The sequence below is a fragment of the Siphateles boraxobius genome, unplaced genomic scaffold (assembly GCF_051911475.1).
Source record: "Siphateles boraxobius isolate OS27281-9 unplaced genomic scaffold, OSU_SipBor_1 11, whole genome shotgun sequence".
NCBI classification, from domain to species: Eukaryota; Metazoa; Chordata; class Actinopteri; order Cypriniformes; family Leuciscidae; genus Siphateles; species Siphateles boraxobius.
In genome coordinates, this window is record NW_027508711.1 from 13,981,394 (window position 1) to 14,009,087 (window position 27,694).

A 27,694-nucleotide genomic window follows, 5' to 3' on the forward strand; every position below is an offset into this window, starting at 1 on the left:
TATGGACCACTGCCTGGAGGACTTGACCTTTAACATCAGAAAGAGCCCAAAAGAAAGACACAAAGCTCTTTTGAACCTTCTGAGGAGCCTTTTTGAACAGAGAAAAAAGTTCAAACGGCTCGATAAGGACCACTGCCTGGCGGACTTCACCTTTAACATCAGAATAAGACCCATAACAAGGATACAAAGCTCTTTTGATCCTTCTGAGGAGCCTTTTTGACCAGAGAAAACAAGTTCAAACGGCCCGATATGGACCACTGCCAGGCGGACTTGACCTTTAACATCCGAAAGAGCCCATAAGAAGGATACGAAGCATTCTTGAACTTTCTGAGGAGCCTTTTTGACCAGAGAAAAAAAGTTCAAACGGCCCGATATGGACCACTGCCTAACGGACTTGACCTTTAACATCAGAAAGAGCCCATAAGAAGGATACAAGTCTCTTCTGAAACTTTTGAGGAGCCTTTTTGACAAGAAGAATAAGTTCAAAAGGCCCGATATGGACCACTGTCTAGCGGACTTAAACTTTAACATCAGAAAGAGCCCATTAGAAGGATACAAAACTCTTTTGAACCTTCTGAGGAGCCTTTTTGACCAGAGAAAAAAAGTTCAAAAGGCCTGATATGGACCACTGCCTGGCGGACTTGACATTTAACATTAGAAAGATCCCATAAGAAGGATACAAAGCTATTTTGAACCTTTTGAGGAGCCATTTTGACCAGAGAAAAAAAGTTCAAACGGCCCGATATGGACCACTGCCTGGCGAACTTGACCTATAAGATCAGAAAGAGCCCATAAATAGGATTCAAAGCTCTTTTGAACCTTTTGAGGTAGACTTTTTGACCAGAAAAAAAAGTTCAAACGGCCCGATATGGACTACTGCCTGGCGGACTTGACCTTTAACATCAGAAAGAGCCCATAAGGATACAAAGCTCTTTTGAACCTTCTGAGGAGTCTTTTTTTTCCAGAAAAAAAAAAATTTCAAACGGCCCGATATGGACCAATGCCTGGCGGACTTGACCTTCAACATCAGAAAGAGGCCATAAGAAGGATACGAAGCATTCTTGAACTTTCTGAGGAGCCTTTTTGACCAGAGAAAAAAAGTTCAAACGGCCCGATATGGACCACTGCCTGGCGAACTTGACCTATAAGATCAGAAAGAGCCCATAAATAGGATTCAAAGCTCTTTTGAACCTTTTGAGGTAGACTTTTTGACCAGAAAAAAAAGTTCAAACGGCCCGATATGGACTACTGCCTGGCGGACTTGACCTTTAATATCAGAAAGAGCCCATAAGGATACAAAGCTCTTTTGGACCTTCTGAGGAGTCTTTTTTTTCCAGAAAAAAAAAAACTTCAAACGGCCCGATATGGACCAATGCCTGGCGGACTTGACCTTCAACATCAGAAAGAGGCCATAAGAAGGATACGAAGCATTCTTGAACTTTCTGAGGAGCCTTTTTGACCAGAGAAAAAAAGTTCAAACGGCCCGATATGGACCACTGCCTAACGGACTTGACCTTTAACATCAGAAAGAGCCCATAAGAAGGATACAAGTCTCTTCTGAAACTTTTGAGGAGCCTTTTTGACAAGAAGAATAAGTTCAAAAGGCCCGATATGGACCACTGCCTAGCGGACTTAAACTTTAACATCAGAAAGAGCCCATTAGAAGGATACAAAACTCTTTTGAACCTTCTGAGGAGCCTTTTTGACCAGAGAAAAAAAGTTCAAAAGGCCTGATATGGACCACTGCCTGGCGGACTTGACATTTAACATTAGAAAGATCCCATAAGAAGGATACAAAGCTATTTTGAACCTTTTGAGGAGCCATTTTGACCAGAGAAAAAAAGTTCAAACGGCCCGATATGGACCACTGCCTGGCGAACTTGACCTATAAGATCAGAAAGAGCCCATAAATAGGATTCAAAGCTCTTTTGAACCTTTTGAGGTAGACTTTTTGACCAGAAAAAAAAGTTCAAACGGCCCGATATGGACTACTGCCTGGCGGACTTGACCTTTAACATCAGAAAGAGCCCATCAGAAGGATACAGAGCTCTTTTGAACCTTCTGAGGAGCCTTTTTGACCGGAGAAAAAAAGTTGTAACAGCCCGATATGGACCACTGCCTGGAGGACTTGACCTTTAACATCAGAAAGAGCCCATAAGAAGGACACAAAGCTCTTTTGAACCTTCTGAGGAGCCTTTTTGAACAGAGAAAAAAGTTCAAACGGCTCGATAAGGACCACTGCCTGGCGGACTTCACCTTTAACATCAGAATAAGACCCATAACAAGGATACAAAGCTCTTTTGATCCTTCTGAGGAGCCTTTTTGACCAGAGAAAACAAGTTCAAACGGCCCGATATGGACCACTGCCTGGCGGACTTGACCTTTAACATCCGAAAGAGCCCATAAGAAGCATACGAAGCTCTTTTGAACCTTCTGAGGAGCCTTTTTGAACAGAGAAAACAGTTAAAACGGCACGATATCGACCACTGGCTGGCGGACTTGACCTTTAATATCAGAAAGAGCCCATAAGGATACAAAGCTCTTTTGAACCTTCTGAGGAGTCTTTTTTTTCCAGAGAAAAAAAACTTCAAACGGCCCGATATGGACCAATGCCTGGCGGACTTGACCTTCAACATCAGAAAGAGGCCATAAGAAGGATACGAAGCATTCTTGAACTTTCTGAGGAGCCTTTTTGACCAGAGAAAAAAAGTTCAAACGGCCCGATATGGACCACTGCCTAACGGACTTGACCTTTAACATCAGAAAGAGCCCATAAGAAGGATACAAAGCTCTTTTGAACCTTCTGAGGAGCCTTTTTGAACAGAGAAAAAAGTTCAAACAGCCCGATATGGACCACTGCTTGGTGGACTTGACCTTTAACATCAGAAAGAGCCCATAACAAGGATACAAAGCTCTTCTGAACCTTCTGAGGAGTCTTTTTGACCAGAGAAAAAAGTTCAAACGGCCCGATATGGACCACAGCCTGGCGGACTTGACCTGTAACATCAGATAGAGCTCATAAGAAGGATACAAAGCTTTTCTGAACATTTTGAGGAGACTTTTTGACCTGAAAAAAAAAAGTACAAACAGCCCGATATGGACCACTGCCTGGCGGACTTGACCTTTAACATTGAAACACCTGATATGAAGGATACGAAGCTCTTTTGAACCTTCTGAGGAGCCTTTTTGACCAGAGAAAAAAAGTTTAAACGGCCCGATATGGACCTCTGCCTGGCGGACTTGACCTTTCACATCAGAAAGAGCCCATAAGAAGGATACAAAGCTCTTTTGAACCTTCTGAGGAGCCTTTTTGACCAGAGAAAAAAAGTTTAAACGGCCCGATATGGACCTCTGCCTGGCGGACTTGAACTTTCACATCAGAAAGAGCCCATAAGAAGGATACAAGTCTCTACTGAAACTTTTGAGGAGCCTTTTTGACAAGAAGAATAAGTTCAAAAGGCCTGATATGGACCACTGCCTGGCGGACTTGAACTTTAACATCAGAAAGAGCCCATTACAAGGATACAAAACTCTTTTGAACCTTCTGAGGAGCCCTTTTGACCAGAGAAAAAAAGTTCAAACGGCCCGATATTGACCACTGCCTGGCGGACTTGACCTTTAACATTAGAGAGATCCCTTAAGAAGGATACAAAGCTAATTTGAACCTTCTGAGGAGCCCTTTTGACCAGAGAAAAAAAGTTCAAACGGCCCGATATGGACAACTGCCTGGCGAACTTGACCTATAAGATCAGAAAGAGCCCATAAGTAGGATTCAAAGCTCTTTTGAACCTTTTGAGGAAGACTTTTTAACCAAAAAAAAAAGTTCAAACGGCCCGATATGGACCACTTCCTGGCGGACTTGACCTTTAACATCAGAAAGAGCCCATAAAAAGGATTCAAAGCTCTTTTGAACCTTTTGAGGAGCCTTTTTGACCAGAAAATAAAGTTAAAACGGCCCGATATGGACCACTGCCTGACGGACTTGACCTCTAACATCAGAAAGAGCCCATAAGATGGATTCAAAGCTCTTTTGAACCTTCTGAGGAGTCTTTTTTTTTCCAGAAAAAAAAAAACTTCAAACGGCCCGATATGGACCAATGCCTGGCGGACTTGACCTTCAACATCAGAAAGAGGCCATAAGAAGGATACGAAGCATTCTTGAATTTTCTGAGGAGCCTTTTTGACCAGAGAAAAAAAGTTCAAACGGCCCGATATGGACCACTGCCTAACGGACTTGACCTTTAACATCAGAAAGAGCCCATAAGAAGGATACAAGTCTCTTCTGAAACTTTTGAGGAGCCTTTTTGACAAGAAGAATAAGTTCAAAAGGCCCGATATGGACCACTGCCTAGCGGACTTGAACTTTAACATCAGAAAGAGCCCATTAGAAGGATACAAAACTCTTTTGAACCTTCTGAGGAGCCTTTTTGACCAGAGAAAAAAAGTTCAAAAGGCCTGATATGGACCACTGCCTGGCGGACTTGACATTTAACATTAGAAAGATCCCATAAGAAGGATACAAAGCTATTTTGAACCTTTTGAGGTAGACTTTTTGACCAGAAAAAAAAGTTCAAACGGCCCGATATGGACTACTGCCTGGCGGACTTGACCTTTAACATCAGAAAGAGCCCATCAGAAGGATACAGAGCTCTTTTAAACCTTCTGAGGAGCCTTTTTTACCAGAAAAAAAAGTTCAAACTGCCCGATATGGATCTCTGCCTAGAGGACTTGACCTTTAACATCAGAAAGAGCCCATAAGGATACGAAGCTCTTTTGAACCTTCTGAGAAGCCGTTTTGACCGGAGAAGAAAAGTTCAAACGGCCCGATATGGACAACTGCCTTGTGGACTTGACCTTTAACATCAGAAAGAGCCAGTAAGAAGAATACAAAGCTCTTTTGAACCTTCTGAGGAGCCTTTTTGACCGGAGAAAAAAATTTGTAACAGCCCGATATGGACCACTGCCTGGAGGACTTGACCTTTAACATCAGAAAGAGCCCAAAAGAAGGACACAAAGCTCTTTTGAACCTTCTGAGGAGCCTTTTTGAACAGAGAAAAAAGTTCAAACGGCTCGATAAGGACCACTGCCTGGCGGACTTCACCTTTAACATCAGAATAAGACCCATAACAAGGATACAAAGCTCTTTTGATCCTTCTGAGGAGCCTTTTTGACCAGAGAAAACAAGTTCAAACGGCCCGATATGGACCACTGCCTGGCGGACTTGACCTTTAACATCCGAAAGAGCCCATAAGAAGCATACGAAGCTCTTTTGAACCTTCTGAGGAGCCTTTTTGAACAGAGAAAAAAGTTAAAACGGCACGATATCGACCACTGGCTGGCGGACTTGACCTTTAATATCAGAAAGAGGCCATAAGAAGGATACGAAGCATTCTTGAACTTTCTGAGGAGCCTTTTTGACCAGAGAAAAAAAGTTCAAACGGCCCGATATGGACCACTGCCTAACGGACTTGACCTTTAACATCAGAAAGAGCCCATAAGAAGGATACCAAGCTCTTTTGATCCTTCTGAGGAGCCTTTTTGACCAGAGAAAAAAGTTCAAACTGCCCGATATGGACCACTGCCTGGCGGACTTGACCTTTAATATCCAAATAAGACCCATAAGAAGGATACAAAGCTCTTTTGAACCTTCTGAGGAGCCTTTTTGAACAGAGAAAAAAGTTCAAACAGCCCGATATGGACCACTGCTTGGTGGACTTGACCTTTAACATCAGAAAGAGCCCATAACAAGGATACAAAGCTCTTCTGAACCTTCTGAGGAGTCTTTTTGACCAGAGAAAAAAGTTCAAACGGCCCGATATGGACCACAGCCTGGCGGACTTGACCTGTAACATCAGATAGAGCTCATAAGAAGGATACAAAGCTTTTCTGAACATTTTGAGGAGACTTTTTGACCTGAAAAAAAAAAGTACAAACAGCCCGATATGGACCACTGCCTGGCGGACTTGACCTTTAACATTGAAACACCTGATATGAAGGATACGAAGCTCTTTTGAACCTTCTGAGGAGCCTTTTTGACCAGAGAAAAAAAGTTTAAACGGCCCGATATGGACCTCTGCCTGGCGGACTTGACCTTTCACATCAGAAAGAGCCCATAAGAAGGATACAAAGCTCTTTTGAACCTTCTGAGGAGCCTTTTTGACCAGAGAAAAAAAGTTTAAACGGCCCGATATGGACCTCTGCCTGGCGGACTTGAACTTTCACATCAGAAAGAGCCCATAAGAAGGATACAAGTCTCTACTGAAACTTTTGAGGAGCCTTTTTGACAAGAAGAATAAGTTCAAAAGGCCTGATATGGACCACTGCCTGGCGGACTTGAACTTTAACATCAGAAAGAGCCCATTACGAGGATACAAAACTCTTTTGAACCTTCTGAGGAGCCCTTTTGACCAGAGAAAAAAAGTTCAAACGGCCCGATATTGACCACTGCCTGGCGGACTTGACCTTTAACATTAGGGAGATCCCTTAAGAAGGATACAAAGCTAATTTGAACCTTCTGAGGAGCCCTTTTGACCAGAGAAAAAAAGTTCAAACGGCCCGATATGGACAACTGCCTGGCGAACTTGACCTATAAGATCAGAAATAGCCCATAAGTAGGATTCAAAGCTCTTTTGAACCTTTTGAGGAAGACTTTTTGACCAAAAAAAAAAGTTCAAACGGCCCGATATGGACCACTTCCTGGCGGACTTGACCTTTAACATCAGAAAGAGCCCATAAAAAGGATTCAAAGCTCTTTTGAACCTTTTGAGGAGCCTTTTTGACCAGAAAATAAAGTTAAAACGGCCCGATATGGACCACTGCCTGACGGACTTGACCTCTAACATCAGAAAGAGCCCATAAGATGGATTCAAAGCTCTTTTGAACCTTTTGAGGAAGCCTTTTTGAACAGAAAAAAAGTAGTTCAAACGGCCCGATTTGGACCACTGCCTGGCGGACTTGACCTTTAACATCGGAAAGAGCCCATAAGAAGGATACAAAGCTCTTTTGAACCTTCTGAGGAGCCTTTTTGAACAGAGAAAAAAAGTTTAAACGGCCCGATATGGACCTCTGCCTGGCGGACTTCACCTTTCACATCAGAAAGAGCCCATAAGAAGGATACAAAGCTCTTTTGAACCTTCTGAGGAGCCTTTTTGAACAGAGAAAAAAAGTTTAAACGGCCCGATATGGACCTCTGCCTGGCGGACTTCACCTTTCACATCAGAAAGAGCCCATAAGAAGGATACAAGTCTCTTCTGAAACTTTTGAGGAGCCTTTTTGACAAGAAGAATAAGTTCAAAAGGCCCGATATGGACCACTGCCTGACGGACTTGACCTTTAACATCAGAAAGAGCCCATAAGATGGATTCAAAGCTCTTTTGAACCTTTTGAGGAAGCCTTTTTGAACAGAAAAAAAGTAGTTCAAACGGCCCACTGCCTGGCGGACTTAAAATTTAACATCAGAAAGAGCCCATTAAAAGTATTCAAAGCTCTTTTGAACCTTTTGAAGAAGCCTTTTTTACCAGAAAAAAAAAAGTTTAAATGGCCCGATATGGACCACTGCCTTGGCGGACTTGACCTTTAACATCAGAAAGAGCCCATAAGAAGGATACGAGGCTCTTTTGAACCTTCTTAGGAGCCTTTTTGACCAGAAAAAAAAGTTAAAACGACCCGATATGGACCAATGCCTGGCGGACTTGACCTTTAACATCAGAAAGAGTCCATAAGAAGGATAGGAAGCTTTTCTGAACCTTGTGAGGAAGCCTTTTTGACCAGAGAAAAAAAGTTCAAACGGCCCGATATGGACCACTGCCTGGCGGACTTAAACTTTAACATCAGAAAAAGCCCATTAAAAGGATTCAAAGCTCTTTTGAACCTTTTGAGGAGCCTTTTTGACCAGAAAATAAAGTTAAGCCCATAAGATGGATTCAAAGCTCTTTTGAACATTCTGAGGAGCCCTTTTGACCAGAGAAAAAAGTTCAAACGGCCGGATATGGGCCACTGCCTGGCGGACTTAAAATTTAACATCAGAAAGAGCCCATTAAAAGGATTCGAAGCTCTTTTGAACCTTTTGAGAAGCCTTTTTGACCCGAAAAAAAGTTAAAACGGCCCGATATGGACCACTGCCTGGCGGACTTGACCTTTAACATCAGAAAGAGCCCACTGCCTGGCGGACTTGACCTTTAACATCAGAAAGAGCCCATAAGAAGGATACAAAGCTATTTTGAACATTCTGAGGAGCCCTTTTGACCAGAGAAAAAAGTTCAAACGGCCAGATATGGACCACTGCCTGGCGGACTTAAAATTTAACATCAGAAAGAGCCCATAAGAAGGATACAAAGCTATAGTGAACATTCTGAGGAGCCCTTTTGACCAGAGAAAAAAAGTTCAAACGGCCCGATATGGACCACTGCCTGGCGGACTTGACCTTTAACATCAGAAAGAGCCCACTGCCTGGCGGATTTGACCTTTAACATCAGAAAGAGCCCATAATAAGGATACGAGGCTCTTTTGAACCTTCTGAGGAGCCTTTTTGACCAGAGAAAAAAAGTTAAAACGGCCCGATATGGACCACTACCTGGCGGACTTGACCTTTAGCATCAGAAAGAGCCCAAAAGTAGGATTAAAAGCTCTTTTGAACCTTTTGAGAAAGCCTTTTTGACCAGAAAAAAAAGTTAAAAAGCCCGATATGGACCACTGCCTGGCGGACTTGACCTTTAACATCAGAAAGAGCCCACTGCCTGGCGGACTTGACCTTTAACATCAGAAAGAGCCCATAAGAAGGATACAAAGCTATTTTGAACATTCTGAGGAGCCCTTTTGACCAGAGAAAAAAGTTCAAACGGCCCGATATGGACCACTGCCTGGCGGACTTAAAATTTAACATCAGAAAGAGCCCATAAGAAGGATACAAAGCTATATTGAACATTCTGAGGAGCCCTTTTGACCAGAGAAAAAAAGTTCAAACGGCCCGATATGGACCACTGCCTGGCGGACTTGACCTTTAACATCAGAAAGAGCCCACTGCCTGGCGGACTTGACCTTTAACATCAGAAAGAGCCCATTTGAGGGATACGAGGCTCTTTTGAACCTTCTGAGGAGCCTTTTTGACCAGAAAAAAAAGTTAAAATGGCCCGATATGGACCACTGCCTGGCGGACTTGACCTTTAACATCAGAAAGAGCCCACTGCCTGGCGGACTTGACCTTTAACATCAGAAAGAGCCCATAAGAAGGATACAAAGCTATTTTGAACATTCTGAGGAGCCCTTTTGACCAGAGAAAAAAGTTCAAACGGCCCGATATGGACCACTGCCTGGCGGACTTAAAATTTAACATCAGAAAGAGCCCATAAGAAGGATACAAAGCTATATTGAACATTCTGAGGAGCCCTTTTGACCAGAGAAAAAAGTTTAAACGGCCCGATATGGACCACTGCCTGGCGGACTTGACCTTTAACACCAGAAAGAGCCCATAAGAAGGATGAAAAGCTCTTTTGAACCTTCTGAGGAGACTTTTTGACCAGAGAAAAAAACTTTAAACGGCCTGATATGGACCTCTGCCTTGGCGGACTTGACATTTAACATCAGAAAGAGCCCAAAAGAAGGATACAGAACTCTTTTAAACCTTCTGAGGAGCCTTTTTGACCAGAGGAAAAAAGTTTAAACGGCCCGATATGGACCACTGCCTGGCGGACTTGACCTTTAACACCAGAAAAAGCCCATAAGAAGGATAAGAAGCTCTTCTGAACCTTTTGAGGAGCCTTTTTGACCAGAGATAAAAAGTTTAAATGGCCCGATATGGACCACTGCCTTGGCGGACTTGACCTTTAACATCAGAAAGAGCCCAAAGGAAGGATACAAAACTCTTTTAAACATTCTGAGGAGCCTTTTTGACCTGAGAAAAAAAGTTTAAATGTCCCGATATGGACCTCTGCCTTGGCGTACTTGACCTTTAACATAAGAAAGAGCCCATAAGAAGGATACGAGGCTCTTTCAAACCTTCTTAGGAGCCTTTTTGACCAGAAAAAAAAGTTAAAACGACCCGAAATGGACCACTGCCTGGCGGACTTGACCTTTAACATCAGAAAGAGCCCATAAGAAGGATAGGAAGCTCTTCTGAACCTTTTGAGGAAGCCTTTTTGACCAGAGAAAAAAAGTTCAAACGGCCAGATATGGACCACTGCCTGGCGGACTTGACCTTTAACACCAGAAAGAGCCCATAAGAAGGATACGAAGCTCTTTTGAGCCTTCTGAGGAGACTTTTTGACCAGAGAAAAAAAACTTTAAACGGCCTGATATGGACCTCTGCCTTGGCGGACTTGACATTTAACATCAGAAAGAGCCCAAAAGAAGGATACAGAACTCTTTTAAACCTTCTGAGGAGCCTTTTTGACCAGAGAAAAAAAACTTTAAACGGGCCGATATGGACCTCTGCCTAGGCAGACTTGACCTTTAACACCAGAAGAGCCCATAAGAAGGATACGAGGCTCTTTTGAACCTTCTGAGGAGCCTTTTTGACCAGAAAAAAAAGTTAAAACGGCCCGATATGGACCACTGCCTGGCGGACTTGACCGTTAACATCAGAAAGAGAACCATAAGAAGGATACGAAGCTCTTTGAACCTTCTGAGGAGCCTTTTGACCAGAGAAAAAAGTTAAAACGGCCCGATATGGACCACTGCCTGGCGGACTTAAAATTTAACATCAGAAAGAGCCCATAAGAAGGATACAAAGCTATATTGAACATTCTGAGGAGCCCTTTTGACTAGAGAAAAAAAGTTCAAACAGCCCGATATGGGCCTTTAACTTGGATGACTTGACCTAATATCAGAAAGAGCCCAAAAGAAGGAAACGAGGAACTTTTCAACCTTCTGAGGAGCCTTTTTGACCAGAAAAAAAAGGTAAAACGACCAGATATGGACCACTGCCTGGCGAACTTGACCTTTAACATCAGAAAGAGCCCATAAGAAGGATAGGAACCTCTTCTGAACCTTTTGAGGAAGCCTTTTTGACCAGGAAAAAAAAGTTCAAACGGCCCGATATGGACCACTGCCTGGCGGACTTAAAATTTAACATCAGAAAGAGCCCATAAGAAGGATACAAAGCTATATTGAACATTCTGAGGAGCCCTTTTGACTAGAGAAAAAAAGTTCAAACAGCCCGATATGGACCACTGCCTGGCGGACTTGACCTTTAACATCAGAAAGAGCCCACTGCCTGGCGGACTTGACCTTTAACATCAGAAAGAGCCCATAAGAAGGATACGAGGCTCTTTTGAACCTTCTGAGGAGCCTTTTTGACCAGAAAAAAAAGTTAAAACGGCCCAATATGGACCACTGCCTGGCGGACTTGACCTTTAACATCAGAAAGAGCCCACTGCCTGGCGGACTTGACCTTTAACATCAGAAATAGCCCATAAGAAGGATACAAAGCTATTTTGAACATTCTGAGGAGCCCTTTTGACCAGAGAAAAAAGTTCAAACGGCCCGATATGGACCACTGCCTGGCGGACTTAAAATTTAAAATCAGAAAGAGCCCATAAGAAGGATACAAAGCTATATTGAACATTCTGAGGAGCCCTTTTGACCAGAGAAAAAAAGTTCAAACGGCCCGATATGGACCACTGCCTGGCGGACTTGACCTTTAACACCAGAAAGAGCCCATAAGAAGGATGCAAAGCTCTTTTGAACCTTCTGAGGAGACTTTTTGACCAGAGAAAAAAACTTTAAACGGCCTGATATGGACCTCTGCCTTGGCGGACTTGACATTTAACATCAGAAAGAGCCCAAAAGAAGGATACAGAACTCTTTTAAACCTTCTGAGGAGCCTTTAAGGCATGTGTCTTATCCACTGCGCTATCACCACCCCTGTAGTTCGAACAGCTCGATATGGACCACTGCCTGGTGGACTTGACCTTTAACATCAGAAAGATCCCGTAAGAAGGATACAAAGCTATTTTGAACATTCTGAGGAGCCCTTTTGACCAGAGAAAAAAGTTCAAACTGCCCGATATGGACCACTGCCTGGCGGACTTGACCTTTAACATCAGAAAGATCCCATAAGAAGGATAAAAAGCTATTTTGAACATTCTGAGGAGCCCTTTTGACCAGAGAAAAAAAGTTCAAACGGCCCGATATGGGCCTTTGCCTTGGATGACTTGACCTAATATCAGAAAGAGCACAAAAGAAGGAAACGAGGAACTTTTCAACCTTCTGAGGAGCCTTTTTGACCAGAAAAAAAAGGTAAAACGACCAGATATGGACCACTGCCTGGCGGACTTGACCTTTAACATCAGAAAGAGCCCATAAGAAGGATAGGAACCTCTTCTGAACCTTTTGAGGAATACTTTTTGACCAGGAAAAAAAAGTTCAAACGGCCCGATATGGACCTCTGTCTTGGCGGACTTGACTTTTAACATCAGAAAGAGACCATAAGAAGGATTCAAAGCTCTTTGAACCTTTTGAGGAAGCCTTTTTGACCAGAAAAATAGAGTTAAAACGGCCCGATATGGACCACTGCCTGTCGGACTTGACCTTTAACATTAGAAAGAGCCCATAAGATGGATTCAAAGCTCTTTTGAACCTTTTGAGGAAGCCTTTTTGAACAGAAAAAAAGTAGTTCGAACGGCCCGATATGGACCACTAGCTGTAGGACTTGACCTTTAAGATCAGAAAGAGCCCATAAGAAGGATACAAAGCTATTTTGAACATTCTGAGGAGCCCTTTTGATCAGAGAAAAAAAGTTCAAATGGCCCGATATGGACCTTTGCCTTGGAGGACTTGACGTTTAACATCAGAAAGAGCCCAAAAGAAGGATACAAAACTCTTTTAAACCTTCTGAGGAGCCTTTTTGACCAGAGAAAAAAGTTCAAACGGCCCGATATGGACCACTGCCTGGCGGACTTAATATTTAACATCAGAAAGAGCCAATTAAAAGGATTCAAAGCTCTTTTGAACCTTTTGAGGAAGCCTTTTTGACCCGAAAAAAAAGTTAAAACGGCCCGATATGGACCACTGCCTGGCGGACTTGACCTTTAACATCAGAAAGAACCCATAAGAAGGATACAAAGCTATTTTGAACATTCTGAGGAGCCCTTTTGACCAGAGAAAAAAAGTTCAAACGGCCCGATATGGACTTTTGCCTTGGATGACTTGACCTTTAACATCAGAAAGAGCCCAAAAGAAGGATACAAAACTCTTTTAAACCTTCTGAGGAGCCTTTTTGACCAGAGAAAAAAGTTTAAACGGCCCGATATGGACCTCTGTCTTGGCGGACTTGACTTTTAACATCAGAAAGAGCCCATAAGAAGGATAGGAACCTCTTCTGAACCTTTTGAGGAAGCCTTTTTGACCAGGAAAAAAAAGTTCAAACGGCCCGATATGGACCTCTGTCTTGGCGGACTTGACTTTTAACATCAGAAAGAGACCATAAGAAGGATTCAAAGCTCTTTGAACCTTTGGAGGAAGCCTTTTTGACCAGAAAAATAAAGTTAAAACGGCCCGATATGGACCACTGCCTGTCGGACTTGACCTTTAACATTAGAAAGAGCCCATAAGATGGATTCAAAGCTCTTTTGAACCTTTTGAGGAAGCCTTTTTGAACAGAAAAAAAGTAGTTTGAACGGCCCGATATGGACCACTAGCTGTTGGACTTGACCTTTAAGATCAGAAAGGGCCCATAAGAAGGATACAAAGCTATTTTGAACATTCTGAGGAGCCCTTTTGATCAGAGAAAAAAAGTTCAAATGGCCCGATATGGACCTTTGCCTTGGAGGACTTGACGTTTAACATCAGAAAGAGCCCAAAAGAAGGATACAAAACTCTTTTAAACCTTCTGAGGAGCCTTTTTGACCAGAGAAAAAAGTTCAAACGGCCCGATATGGACCACTGCCTGGCGGACTTAAAATTTAACATCAGAAAGAGCCAATTAGGGCCCGGATATTGGCCACTTTATCCATGAAGAATTTACAAAATCTGTCACACAGAAGGGCACTGGGAATGATGCCAGTGTGCTCAGGGGGGTTGATTATCCTATTTAGAACATTAAAAAGAACATGAGGTTTGTGACAGTTGTTTTGTACAAGGTTTGACATATACTGAGTCTTTGCAGCCTTAACAGCGTCTTGGTAGTTAGACAAACAGTCCCTTAACATCCCCAGAGATACATGAAGTTTGTCTTTTTTCCATTTTCTCTCAGCACGGCGACATTCCCTTCTGAGAGCACGAGTAGTGTCATTGTGCCATGGCTCTCCATTTAAATTAGAGCGCCTAAGCATAAACGGTGCTATTGAGTCAAGAATTTCTGTGCACGTTGAGTCAAATAGAGTAACCAGTTCATCAATGTCCATATTTGAACAAGAGGCACCCATGGACATGAAAGGAGAGTTATCGAACGCTACAGCAAAAAGGGAAGCCGTAGATGGACTTATAGCACGCCGCTGACGCATGGGGACGCACGCTTTACTTAGAGGGCGCGGCAGAGAAACAGAAAACAAGACAGGCATATGGTCAGAAATACCTGCATCAGAAATATCCTTTATGGACAGATTTAGGCCATGGGACAAGACCAAGTCTAAAATATGTCCCTTGTTATGAGTCGGGCAGTTCACAGACTGACTGAGGTTAAACGAATCTAAGATGTTTAAAAAGTCCTTGACCAAGGGCTTAGAAGTACAGCACACATGAATATTAAAATCACCAACAATTAAAAAATGATCATACTTAAGAGCCATGCCTGCCACGAACGCCGAAAAATCCTTTATAAAATCCTTATTGAATTTGGGAGGGCGGTAAATGAGCGCACATAATACTGTTAGATTGAGGTTTAGCTCGAAGAGTTGCAGCTCAAAGCTCTTGTATTGTTCACAAGGGGTTTTCTTACAGTTTAGCATGGTTTTAAAAACTGTCGCTAGACCCCCTCCTTTTCCCGTGGTTCGTGGAGAGCTAAAGAAAGAACATGCCGGTGGAAGAAGCTCTGAGAAGGGGAAACACTCACCCGGTTTAACCCACGTCTCTGAAAGAAGCATGCAGTCAAGCTCCCGGGATACAAAGAAGTCGTTTAATATAAAAGTCTTGTTAGACAAGGATCTAATATTGATCAGTGCCAACTGAAGAATAGTATCCTCCGTGCGCGAAGATTTGGCTCGAGCCACTGACCGGAGATTCATTAGATCCACGCCGCGTTTGGCCGCTCGGGAATGCCGGGGAACGTACTCCTCCAACGGTGCGCGCTGCTGGTCCACAGTGATAACAGCTCCGGGATGAATCGGGAGAAGCCACCGCATCCTGGAGTCCGGGGGAAGAAGGACACCCAGTAAGGAACAGCTGCTTTGAAACCCCAGACCATTTCTCTGTGTAGCCCGCAGGTATGCTCTCACTCTAGCAACCACGCCACCTCGCTTTCCCCGTCTTCTGGAGCGTTTCCTCCGCGGAGCAACAGGTGTACGTTGCAGGTGCGCCGGCAGGCCTGGGAGTGGAAGGGGGGTTATATCCGAGGACTGGTCTCCATGAATATTTCCCTTTTGAAATATAACATGTTGATCACGAATACAGAGAAGTGTCTGTCGATCATACACTAACAGAGCTGAGACATTTTGATAACTTAAAATAATAAACAGAACAAACAGGGTTCCAAACAGGACAGAGAGACACTGCGCCGTGCACACTGCTGGCGCCATGTGAGAGTGATCTGAGTATATCGGGCCTTTTGAACTTTTTTTTCTGGTCAAAAAGGCTCCTCAGAAGGTTCCAAAGAGCCTTGTATCCTTTTCATGGGCTCTTTCTGATGTGAAAGGTCAAGTCCGCCAGGCAGTGGTCCATATCGGGCCGTTTGAACTTTTTTTCCGGTCAAAAAGGCTCCTCAAAAGGTTCAGAAGAGTCCCGTATCCTTCTCATGGGCTCTTTCTGATGTTAAAGGTCAAGTCCGCCAGGCAGTGGTCCATATCGGGCCGTTTGAACTTTTTTTCTCTGGTCAAAAAGGGTCCTCAGAAGGTTCAAAAGAGCCTCGTATCCTTCTTATGGGCTCTTTCTGAGGGTAAAGGTCAAGTTCGCCAGGCAGTGGTCCATATCGGACCGTTTGAACTTTTTTTTCTGTTCAAAAAGGCTTCCTCAAAAGGTTCAAAAGAGCTTTGAATCCATCTTATGGGCTCTTTCTGATGTTAAAGGTCAAGTCCGTCAGGCAATGGTCCATATCGGGCCGTTTTAACTTTTTTTCTGGTCAAAAAGAATTCCTCAAAAGGTTCAAAAGAGCTTCGAATCCTTTTAATGGGCTATTTCTGATGTTAAAGGTCAAGTCCGCCAGGCAATGGTCCTTATCGGGCCATTTGAACTTTTTTTTCTGGTCATAAAGGCTCCTCAGCAGGTTCAAAAGAGCCTCGTATCCTTCTCATGGGCTCTTTCTGACATGAAAGGTCAAGTCCGCCAGGCAATGGTCCATATCGGGCCGTTTGAACTTTTTTTCTCTGGTCAAAAAGGCTCCTAAGACGGTTCAAAAGAGCCTCGTATCCTTCTTATGGGCTCTTTCTGATGTTAAAGGTCAAGTCCGCCAGGCAATGGTCCATATCGGACCGTTTGAACTTTTTTTTCTGTACAAAAAGGCTTCCTCAAAAGGTTCAAAAGAGCTTTGAATCCATCTTATGGGCTCTTTCTGATGTTAAAGGCCAAGTCCGTCAGGCAGTGGTCCATATCGGGCCGTTTTAACTTTTTTTCTGATCAAAAAGCTTTCTTCAAAAGGTTCAAAAGAGCTTCGAATCGTTTTAATGGTCTCTATCTGAGGTTTAAGTTTAAGTCCGCCAGGCAGTGGTCCATATCGGGCCTTTTGAACTTTTTTTCTTTGGTCAATAAGGCTCCTCAGAAGGTTCAAAAGAGTTTTGAATCATTCTAATGGGCTCTTTCTTATGTTAAAGTTCAAGTTCGCCAGGCAGTGGTCCATATCGGGCCGTTTTAACTTTTTTTTCTGGTCTAAAGGGCTCCTCATAAGTTTCAAAATAGCTTTGTATCCTACTTATGGGCTCTTTCTGATGTTAAAGGTCAAGTCCGCCAGGCAGTGGTCCATATCGTGCCACTTGAACTTTTTTTATCTGGCCAAAAAGACTCAGAAGGTTCAAAAGAGCTTTGTATCCTTCTTATGGGCTCTTTCTGATGTTAAAGGTCAATTGCGTAAGGCAGTGGTCCATATCGGGCCGTTTTAACTTTTTTTCTGATCAAAAAGGCTTCCTCAAAAGGTTCAAAAGAGCTTTGAATCCTTTTAATGGTCTCTATCTGAGGTTTAAGTTTAAGTCCGCCAGGCAGTGGTCCATATCGGGCCGTTTGATCTTTTTTTCTATGGTCCAAAAGGCTCCTCAGAAGGTTCAAAAGAGCTTTGTATTCTTCTTATGGTCTCTTTCTGATGTTAAAGGTCAAGTCCGCCAGGCAGTGGTCCATATCGGGCCGTTTTAACTTTTTTTCTGGTCAAAAAGGCTTCTCAGAAGGTTCAAAAGAGCCTTGTATCCTTCTTATGGGCTCTTTCTGATGTTACAGATCAAGTCCGCCAGGCAGTGGTCCATATCGGGCCGTTTGAACTTTTTTGTCTGGTCAAAAAGAATTCCTCAAAAGGTTCAAAAGAGCTTCGAATCCTTTTAATGGGCTATTTCTGATGTTAAAGGTCAAGTCCGCCAGGCAATGGTCCTTATCGGGCCATTTGAACTTTTTTTTCTGGTCATAAAGGCTCCTCAGCAGGTTCAAAAGAGCCTCGTATCCTTCTCATGGGCTCTTTCTGACATGAAAGGTCAAGTCCGCCAGGCAATGGTCCATATCGGGCCGTTTGAACTTTTTTTCTCTGGTCAAAAAGGCTCCTAAGACGGTTCAAAAGAGCCTCGTATCCTTCTTATGGGCTATTTCTGATGTTAAAGGTCAAGTCCGCCAGGCAATGGTCCATATCGGACCGTTTGAACTTTTTTTTCTGTACAAAAAGGCTTCCTCAAAAGGTTCAAAAGAGCTTTGAATCCATCTTATGGGCTCTTTCTGATGTTAAAGGCCAAGTCCGTCAGGCAGTGGTCCATATCGGGCCGTTTTAACTTTTTTTCTGATCAAAAAGCTTTCTTCAAAAGGTTCAAAAGAGCTTCGAATCGTTTTAATGGTCTCTATCTGAGGTTTAAGTTTAAGTCCGCCAGGCAGTGGTCCATATCGGGCCTTTTGAACTTTTTTTCTTTGGTCAATAAGGCTCCTCAGAAGGTTCAAAAGAGTTTTGAATCATTCTAATGGGCTCTTTCTTATGTTAAAGTTCAAGTTCGCCAGGCAGTGGTCCATATCGGGCCGTTTTAACTTTTTTTTCTGGTCTAAAGGGCTCCTCATAAGTTTCAAAATAGCTTTGTATCCTACTTATGGGCTCTTTCTGATGTTAAAGGTCAAGTCCGCCAGGCAGTGGTCCATATCGTGCCACTTGAACTTTTTTTATCTGGCCAAAAAGACTCAGAAGGTTCAAAAGAGCTTTGTATCCTTCTTATGGGCTCTTTCTGATGTTAAAGGTCAAGTGCGTAAGGCAGTGGTCCATATCGGGCCGTTTTAACTTTTTTTCTGATCAAAAAGGCTTCCTCAAAAGGTTCAAAAGAGCTTTGAATCCTTTTAATGGTCTCTATCTGAGGTTTAAGTTTAAGTCCGCCAGGCAGTGGTCCATTTCGGGCCGTTTGATCTTTTTTTCTATGGTCCAAAAGGCTCCTCAGAAGGTTCAAAAGAGCTTTGTATTCTTCTTATGGTCTCTTTCTGATGTTAAAGGTCAAGTCCGCCAGGCAGTGGTCCATATCGGGCCGTTTGAACTTTTTTTCTGGTCAAAAAGGCTTCTCAGAAGGTTCAAAAGAGCCTTGTATCCTTCTTATGGGCTCTTTCTGATGTTACAGATCAAGTCCGCCAGGCAGTGGTCCATATCGGGCCGTTTGAACTTTTTTGTCTGGTCAAAAAGGCTCCTCAGAAGGTTCAAAAGAGCTTTGTATCCTTCTTATGGGCTCTTTCTGATGTTAAAGGTCAAGTCCGCCAGGCAGTGGTCCATATCGGGTTGTTTTAACTTTTTTTTCTGGTCAAAAAGGCTCCTCAGAAGGTTCAAAAGAGCTTTGTATCCTTCTTATGGGCTATTTCTGATGTTAAAGGTCAAGTCCGCCAGGCAGTGGTCCATATCGGGCTGTTTGAACTTTTTTTTCAGGTCAAAAAGGCTCCTCAAAAGGTTTAGAAGAGCTTAATATCCTTCTTATGGGCTCTATCTGATGTTAAAGGTCAAGTCCGTCAGGCAGTGGTCAATATCGGGCCGTTTGAACTTTTTTTATCTGGTCAAGAAGGCTCCTCAGAAGGTTCAAAAGAGCTTTGTATCCTTTTTATGGGCTCTTTCTGTTGTTTAAGGTCAAGTCCGCCAGGCAGTGGTCCATATCGGGCCGTTTTAACTTTTTATTCTCTGGTCAAAAAGGCTCCTCAGAAGGTTCAAAAATGCTTTGTATCTGTCTTTTGGGCTATTTCTGATGTTAAAGGTCAAGTCCGCCAGGCAGTGGTCAATATCCGGCCGTTTGAACTTTTTTTCTCAGGTCAAAACGGCTCCTCAGAAGGATCAAAAGAGCTTGGTATCCTTTTTATGGGCTCCTACTGATGTTAAAGGTCAAGTCCGCCAGGCAGTGGTCCATATCGCGCCGTTTGAACTTTTTTTCTCTGGTCAAAAAGGCTCCTCAGAAGGTTAAAAAATGCTTCGTATCCTTCTTATGGGCTCTTTTATGATGTTAAAGGTCAAATCTGCCAGGCAGTTGTCCATATCGGGCCGTTTGAAATTTTTTTCTCAGGTCAAAAAGGCTTCATAAAAGGTTCAAAAGAGCTTGGTATCCTTCTTATGGGTACTTTCTGATGTTAAAGGTCAATTCCGCCAGGCAGTGGTCCATATCGGGCTGTTTGAACTTTTTTCTCTGTTAAAAAAGGCTCCTCAGAAGGTTCAAAAGAGCTTCGTATCCTTCTTATGGGTCTTATTCGGATGTTAAATGTCAAGTCCGCCAGGCAGTGGTCCATATCGGGCCGTTTGAACTTTTTTCTCTGGTCAAAAAGGCTCCTCAGAAGGTTCAAAAGAGCTTTGTAACCTTCTCATGGGCTCTTTCTGATGTTAAAGGTCAAGTCCGCCAAGGCAGTGGTCCATATCGGGCCGTTTGAACTTTTTTTTCTGGTCAAAAAGGCTCCTCAGAAGGTTTAAAGGAGTTTTGTATCCTTCTTATGGGCTCTTTCTGATGTTAAAGGTCAAGTCCACCAGGCAGTGGTCCATATCGGGCCGTTGGAACTTTTTTTTCTGGTCAAAAAGGCTCCTCAGAAGGTTTAAAAGAGTTTTGTATCCTTCTTTTGGGCTCTTTTTGATGTTAAAGGTCAAGTCCGCAAGGCAGTGGTCCATATAGGGCCGTTGGAACTTTTTTTTCTGGTCAAAAAGACTCCTCAAAAGGTTCAGAAGAGCCTCGCATCCTTCTAATGGGCTCTTCCTGATGTTAAAGGTCAAGTCCTCCAGACAGTGGTCCATATCGGGCCGTTGGAACTTTTTCTTCTGGTCAAAAAGGCTCCTCAAAAGGTTCAGAAGAGCTTAGTATCCTTCTTATGGAATCTTCCTGATGTTAAAGGTTAAGTCCGCTAAGGCAGTGGTCCATAACGGCCCGTTTGAACTTTTTTCTCCGGTCAAAAAGGCTCCTCAGAAGGTTTAAAAGAGTTTTGTATCCTTCTTCTGGGCTCTTTCTGGTGTTAAAGGTCAAGTCCGCCAGGCAGTGGTCAATATCGGGCCGTTTGAACTTTTTTTATCTGGTCAAGAAGGCTCCTCAGAAGGTTCAAAAGAGCTTTGTATCCTTTTTATGGGCTCTTTCTGTTGTTTAAGGTCAAGTCCGCCAGGCAGTGGTCCATATCGGGCCGTTTTAACTTTTTATTCTCTGGTCAAAAAGGCTCCTCAGAAGGTTCAAAAATGCTTCGTATCTGTCTTTTGGGCTATTTCTGATGTTAAAGGTCAAGTCCGCCAGGCAGTGGTCAATATCCGGCCGTTTGAACTTTTTTTCTCAGGTCAAAACGGCTCCTAAGAAGGATCAAAAGAGCTTGGTATCCTTTTTATGGGCTCCTACTGATGTTAAAGGTCAAGTCCGCCAGGCAGTGGTCCATATCGCGCCGTTTGAACTTTTTTTCTCTGGTCAAAAAGGCTCCTCAGAAGGTTAAAAAATGCTTCGTATCCTTCTTATGGGCTCTTTTATGATGTTAAAGGTCAAGTCTGCCAGGCAGTGGTCCATATCGGGCCGTTTGAATTTTTTTCTCAGGTCAAAAAGGCTTCATAAAAGGTTCAAAAGAGCTTGGTATCCTTCTTATGGGCTCTTTCTGATGTTAAAGGTCATTTCCGCCAGGCAGTGGTCCATATCGGGCTGTTTGAACTTTTTTCTCTGTTAAAAAAGGCTCCTCAGAAGGTTCAAAAGAGCTTCGTATCCTTCTTATGGGTCTTATTCGGATGTTAAATGTCAAGTCCGCCAGGCAGTGGTCCATATCGGGCCGTTTGAACTTTTTTCTCTGGTCAAAAAGGCTCCTCAGAAGGTTCAAAAGAGCTTTGTAACCTTCTCATGGGCTCTTTCTGATGTTAAAGGTCAAGTCCGCCAAGGCAGTGGTCCATATCGGGCCGTTTGAACTTTTTTTCTCTGGTCAAAAAGGCTCCTCAGAAGGTTTAAAGGAGTTTTGTATCCTTCTTATGGGCTCTTTCTGATGTTAAAGGTCAAGTCCACCAGGCAGTGGTCCATATCGGGCCGTTGGAACTTTTTTTTCTGGTCAAAAAGGCTCCTCAGAAGGTTTAAAAGAGTTTTGTATCCTTCTCTTGGGCTCTTTTTGATGTTAAAGGTCAAGTCCGCAAAGCAGTGGTCCATATAGGGCCGTTGGAACTTTTTTTTCTGGTCAAAAAGACTCCTCAAAAGGTTCAGAAGAGCCTCACATCCTTCTAATGGGCTCTTCCTGATGTTAAAGGTCAAGTCCTCCAGACAGTGGTCCATATCGGGCCGTTGGAACTTTTTCTTCTGGTCAAAAAGGCTCCTCAAAAGGTTCAGAAGAGCTTAGTATCCTTTTTATGGAATCTTCCTGATGTTAAAGGTTAAGTCCGCTAAGGCAGTGGTCCATAACGGCCCGTTTGAACTTTTTTCTCCGGTCAAAAAGGCTCCTCAGAAGGTTTAAAAGAGTTTTGTATCCTTCTTATGGGCTCTTTCTGATGTTAAAGGTCAAGTCCGCCAGGCAGTGGTCCATATCGGGCAGCTGGAACTTTTTTTTCTGGTCAAAAAGGCTTCTTCAAAAGGTTCAAAAGAGCTTTGTATCCTTCTAATGGGCTCTTTCTGATGTTAAAGGTCAAGTCCAGCAGGCAGTGGTCCATATCGGGCTGTTTGAACTTTTTTTTCTGTTCAAAAAGGCTCCTCAGAAGGTTCAAAAGAGCTTCGTATCCTTCTTTTGGGCTCTTTCTGATGTTAAAGGTTAAGTCCGCCAAGGCAGTGATCCATAACGGCCCGTTTGAACTTTTTTCTCCGGTCAAAAAGGCTCCTCAGAAGGTTTAAAAGAGTTTTGTATCCTTCTTATGGGCTCTTTCTGATGTTAAAGGTCAAGTCCGCCAGGCAGTGGTCCATATCGGGCCGTTTGAACTTTTTGTTCTCTGGTCAAAAAGGCTCCTCAGAAGGTTCAAAAATGCTTCGTATCTGTCTTTTGGGCTATTTCTGATGTTAAAGGTAAAGTCCGCCAGGCAGTGGTCAATATCAGGCCGTTTGAACTTTTTTTCTCAGGTCAAAACGGCTCCTCAGAAGGATCAAAAGAGCTTGGTATCCTTTTTATGGGCTCCTACTGATGTTAAAGGTCAAGTCCGCCAGGCAGTGGTCCATATCGGGCCGTTTGAACTTTTTTTCTCTGGTCAAAAAGGCTCCTCAGAAGGTTAAAAAATGCTTCGTATCCTTCTTATGGGCTCTTTTATGATGTTAAAGGTCAAGTCTGCCAGGCAGTGGTCCATATCGGGCCGTATGAAGTTTTTTTCTCTGGTCAAAAAGGCTCCTCAGAAGGTTCAAAAAAGCTTTGTATCCTTCTAATGGGCTCTTTCTGATGTTAAATGTCAAGTCCTCCAGGCAGTTGTCCATATCGAGCCGTTTAAACTTTTTTCTCTGTTCAAAAAGGCTCCTCATAAGGTTCAAAAGAGCTTTGTTTCCTTCTTATGGGCTCATTCTGATGTTAAAGGTAAAGTCCATCAGGCAGTTGTCCATATCGGGCCGTTTGAACTTTTTTTCTCTGGTCAAAAAGGCTCCTCAGAAGGTTCAAAAGAGTTTTGTATCCTTCTAATGGACTCTTTCTGATGTTAAAGGTCAAGTCCGCCAGGCAGTGGTCCATATCGGGCCGTTTGAACTTTTTTTTCTGGTCAAAAAGGCTTACTCAAAAGGTTCAAAAGAGCTTCGAATCCTTTTAATTGGCTCATGTTGATGTTAAAGTTTTAGACCGCCAGGCAGTTGTCCATATCGGGCCGTTTGAACTTTTTTCTCTGGTCAAAAGGACTCGTCGGAATGTTCAAAATAGCTTTGTATCCTTCGTATGGGCTCTTACTGATGTTAAAGGTCAAGTCCGCCAGGTAGTGGTCCGTATCGGGCCGTTTGAACTTTTTTTTCTGGTCAAAAAAGCTTCTCAAAAGGTTCAGAAGAGCCTCGTATCCTTCTTATGGGCACTTTCTGATGTTAAAGGTCAAGTCCTCCAAGGCAGAGGTCCATATCGGGCAGTTTGAACTTTTTTTTCTGGTCAAAAAGGCTTCCTCAAATGGATCAGAAGAGCCTCGTATCCTTCTTATGGGCTCTATCTGATGTTAAAGGTCAAGTCCGCCAAGCAGTGGTCCATATCGGGCCGCTTGAATTTTTTTTCTGGTCAAAAAGACTCCTCAAAAGGTTCAGAAGCGCCTCGCATCCTTCTAATGGGCTCTTCCTGATGTTAAAGGTCAAGTCCTCCAGGCAATGGTCCATATCGGGCCGGTGGAACTTTTTCTTCTGGTCAAAAATGCTCCTCAAAAGGTTCAAAAGAGCTTAGTATCCTTCTTATGGAATCTTTCTGATGGTAAAAGTCAAGTCCGCCAGGCAGTGGTTCATATCGGGCCGTTTGAATTTTTTTTTTTGGTCAAAAAGGCTCCTCAGAAGGTTCAGAAGAGCATCTTATCCTTCTTATTGGCTCTTTCTGATGTTAAAGGTCAAGTCCGCCAGGCAGTGGTCCAAATCGGGCCGTTTGTACTTTTTTTCTCTGGTCAAAAAGGCTCCTCAGAAGGTTCAAAAGAGCTTTGTATCCTTCTCATGGGCTCTTTCTGATGTTAAAGGTCAAGTCCGCCAGGCAGTGGTCCGTATCGGGCCGTTTGTACTTTTTTTCTCTGGTCAAAAAGGCTCCTCAGAAGGTTTAAAAGTGTTTTGTATCCTTCTTATGGGCTCTTTCTGATGTTAAAGGTGAAGTCCCCCAGGCAGTGGTCCATATCTGGCCTTTTTTACTCTGGTCAAAAAGGCTCCTCAGAAGGTTCAAAAGAGCTTTGTATCCTTCTTATGGGCTCTTTCTGATGTTAAAGGTCAAGTCCGCCAGGCAGTGGTCCATATCGGGCCGTTTTAACTTTTTTTTCAGGTCAAAAAGGCTCCTCTGAAGGTTCAAAAGAGCCTCGTATCCTTCTTATGGTCTCTTTCTGATGTTAAAGGTCACGTCCGCCAGGCAGTGGTCCATATCGGGCCGTTGGAACTTTTTTTTCTGGTCAAAAAGGCTTCCTCAAAAGGTTCAGAAGAGCTTTGTATCCTTCTATTGGGCTCATTCTGGTGTTAAAGGTCAAGTCCCCCAGGCAGTGGTCCATATCGGGGCATTTGAACTTTTTTCTCTGGTCAAAAGGTCTCCTCAGAAGGTTCAAAATAGCTTTGTATCCTTCTTATGGGCTCTTTCTGATGTTAAAGGTTAAGGCCGCCAGGCAAGTGGTCCATATCGGGCCGTTTGAACTTTTTTTTCTGGTCAAAAAGGCTCCTCAGAAGGTTCAAAAGAGCTTCGTATCCTTCTTATGGGCTCTTTCTGATGTTAAAGGTCAAGTCCGCCAGGCAGTGGTCCATATCGGGCCGTTTTAACTTTTTTTTCAGGTCAAAAAGGCTCCTCTGAAGGTTCAAAAGAGCCTCGTATCCTTCTTATGGTCTTTTTCTGATGTTAAAGGTCACGTCCGCCAGGCAGTGGTCCATATCGGGCCGTTGGAACTTTTTTTTCTGGTCAAAAAGGCTTCCTCAAAAGGTTCAGAAGAGATTTGTATCCTTCTATTGGGCTCATTCTGGTGTGAAAGGTCAAGTCCCCCAGGCAGTGGTCCATATCGGGGCGTTTGAACTTTTTTCTCTGGTCAAAAGGTCTCCTCAGAAGGTTCAAAATAGCTTTGTATCCTTCTTATGGGCTCTTTCTGATGTTAAAGGTTAAGTCCGCCAGGCAAGTGGTCCATATCGGGCCGTTTGAACTTTTTTTCTGGTCAAAAAGGCTACCTCAAAAGGTTCAAAAGAGCTTCGAATCCTACATATGGGCTCTTTCTGATGTTAAAGGTCAAGTCCGCCAGGCAGTGGTCCATATCGGGCCGTTTGAAGTTCCCTTTCAAGGGAACTTCGAGCTGCGTCAAACGCTGCGGGAACGCCCCTGCGTTGTGCGTCATGAAGCACGTATGGAATCAGCCCAATGGAGAGATGAAACGTCATAGGCGGGTGACGTCATCGACCAGGAAACTATAAAGCACCCCAAAAACACAAGCGCATTAGCTTCTGTGCTTTCAGTCGCGCTACATGTGAATCTGTCCCTGTGTGATATTGTCTGTCTTACATACCCTGCACCACACAAACAATTTATCCCTATATATATATATATTGAGAGATTATGGCGGACGAACAGCAGTTTAGAAAGTGTGTTCCTCCCTGCTCGCGTTATTTAACGAGCGGGGATACACATGATCTTTGTGTTGTTTGTTTGGGAGTTCAGCATGCCCAGTTTGCTCTCGAGGGAGCAGACTGTGAGCATTGCGAGCGTTTGCCGTTAAGGACGCTCCGCTCCCGCCGGTCGCTCTTTGAGGAGAGCGGTTCGGTGCGCGCTCCCCGCGGTTCGGGTCCCGCTTCTGCCGAGGCAGAGCGGCGGCGCTTATCGTGGGGATCGCAGATGGATCTCACAGCGGGGTTTGAGACGGGCTCTGCCTTATCTCTCCCTTCACCTGTGAGATCCAGTGCCTCAGTCCCGGGTTCGGAAGCACGCGCTGCGGTTTCTTCCGCTCGGGCTGAGGCACCAATGCTGCAGCTATCCAGTTCTGAGGAACTTGATGTTGTTAGTGTTGAGGGAGATGTGGAGGATTCGCCACCCCACACTCCTGAGAGTGATGAGCTTATGGAGGTGTTAACAAGAGCTGTTGAAAAACTTAATATTGAATGGCCAGTGACTAGACAGGAGTCTGTTTCTAAATCAAAGTTGGATGAGAGATTTTTGCCGTCACGTGTGCAGCCTCCACGCCGGTGCCTGCCGTTTTTCCATGATCTCCACACCGAGGTGTCGAAATCATGGAGAAAACCGGTGTCATATAGAGTGTTTAGTCCCCAGACTTCAACATACGCTAATATTATGGGAGCCAAGGCTCATGGTTATGGTGCTTTGCCTCGTGTGGAAGAGACGCTTGCGAGCCATCTCTCCCCCGAAGCAGCATCATCTTTTAAGGCACCGGCATTACCCACCAAGCCTTTAAGAAACACTTCGGCTTTAGTGGGTAAAGCATATTCGGCAGCAGGTCAGGCTGCGTCATGTCTGCATACTATGTCAATCTTGCAGGCATACCAGGCTGATCTGCTAAGGGACATGAGTGAGAGTGAGGAGGTCAGTACTGACGTAGTTCGTGAACTGCGTCAGGCTGCTGATTTATCCCTGCGTGCCACCAGAGAATCGGCCAAATTAATGGGTCGTTCTATGGCAGCTCTGGTGGCCGCAGAAAGACATTTGTGGTTAAATCAGACTAATATTAAAGAGAGAGAAAAAGCTTTTCTTTTAGATGCTCCTCTTTCTCCCATGGGGTTGTTTGGTGATGCTGTGAATTCAGTTATCGATAAATTCCAAGAAGAAAAGAAACAAACTGCAGCTTTTAAAAAGTTTCTTCCCCTTAAAGTTCATGTCCCTGGGGCTGCTGGGCGGGAGCAGCCCCGGCCGTCTTCGAGCTCATCACATAGAGCGCAGCAGAGGCAGAGTGTCGCGTCTCGTGCTCCCCCTGCTGGACAGTGGGCTCAGCCGCGACACTCTCAGCCGAAGCCTTCTCCCAGTAGAACTGATCTGAGGACAGTTATATTGGCTAAGAAGGCTTCGGCTAAGAAGAAGTCCTGACGCCAAGCCGTTCAGGATGCTGAGGGTGGTCCCCACCGAGGCGGAAAGGTGTTCACCTCTTTTTACGGTGCCCATTCCTCCTCGGTGCCCTCAGGGGCTCGTTCTGCCAACCCCGCCTTTATGCCGGGGCACAGACGATCCCAGCGAGCGCTTTCCCGAGGGACGCTCGCTCCCTCTGAGGAGGGTCTCAGAGCGGTCAGACCAGTTGTTCCCTGCCGGTGCGCCGTTACAGGGCGCTGCGTCTGCTGCTCAAGTTACACCAGAGGCCAGTCTCGAGAGGCTGGTACCCTTAGTAGAATTTCTGGCAGAGTGGAAAAGCCTTCCAAAAATATCTCATTGGGTCCTGCAGACAGTAGAA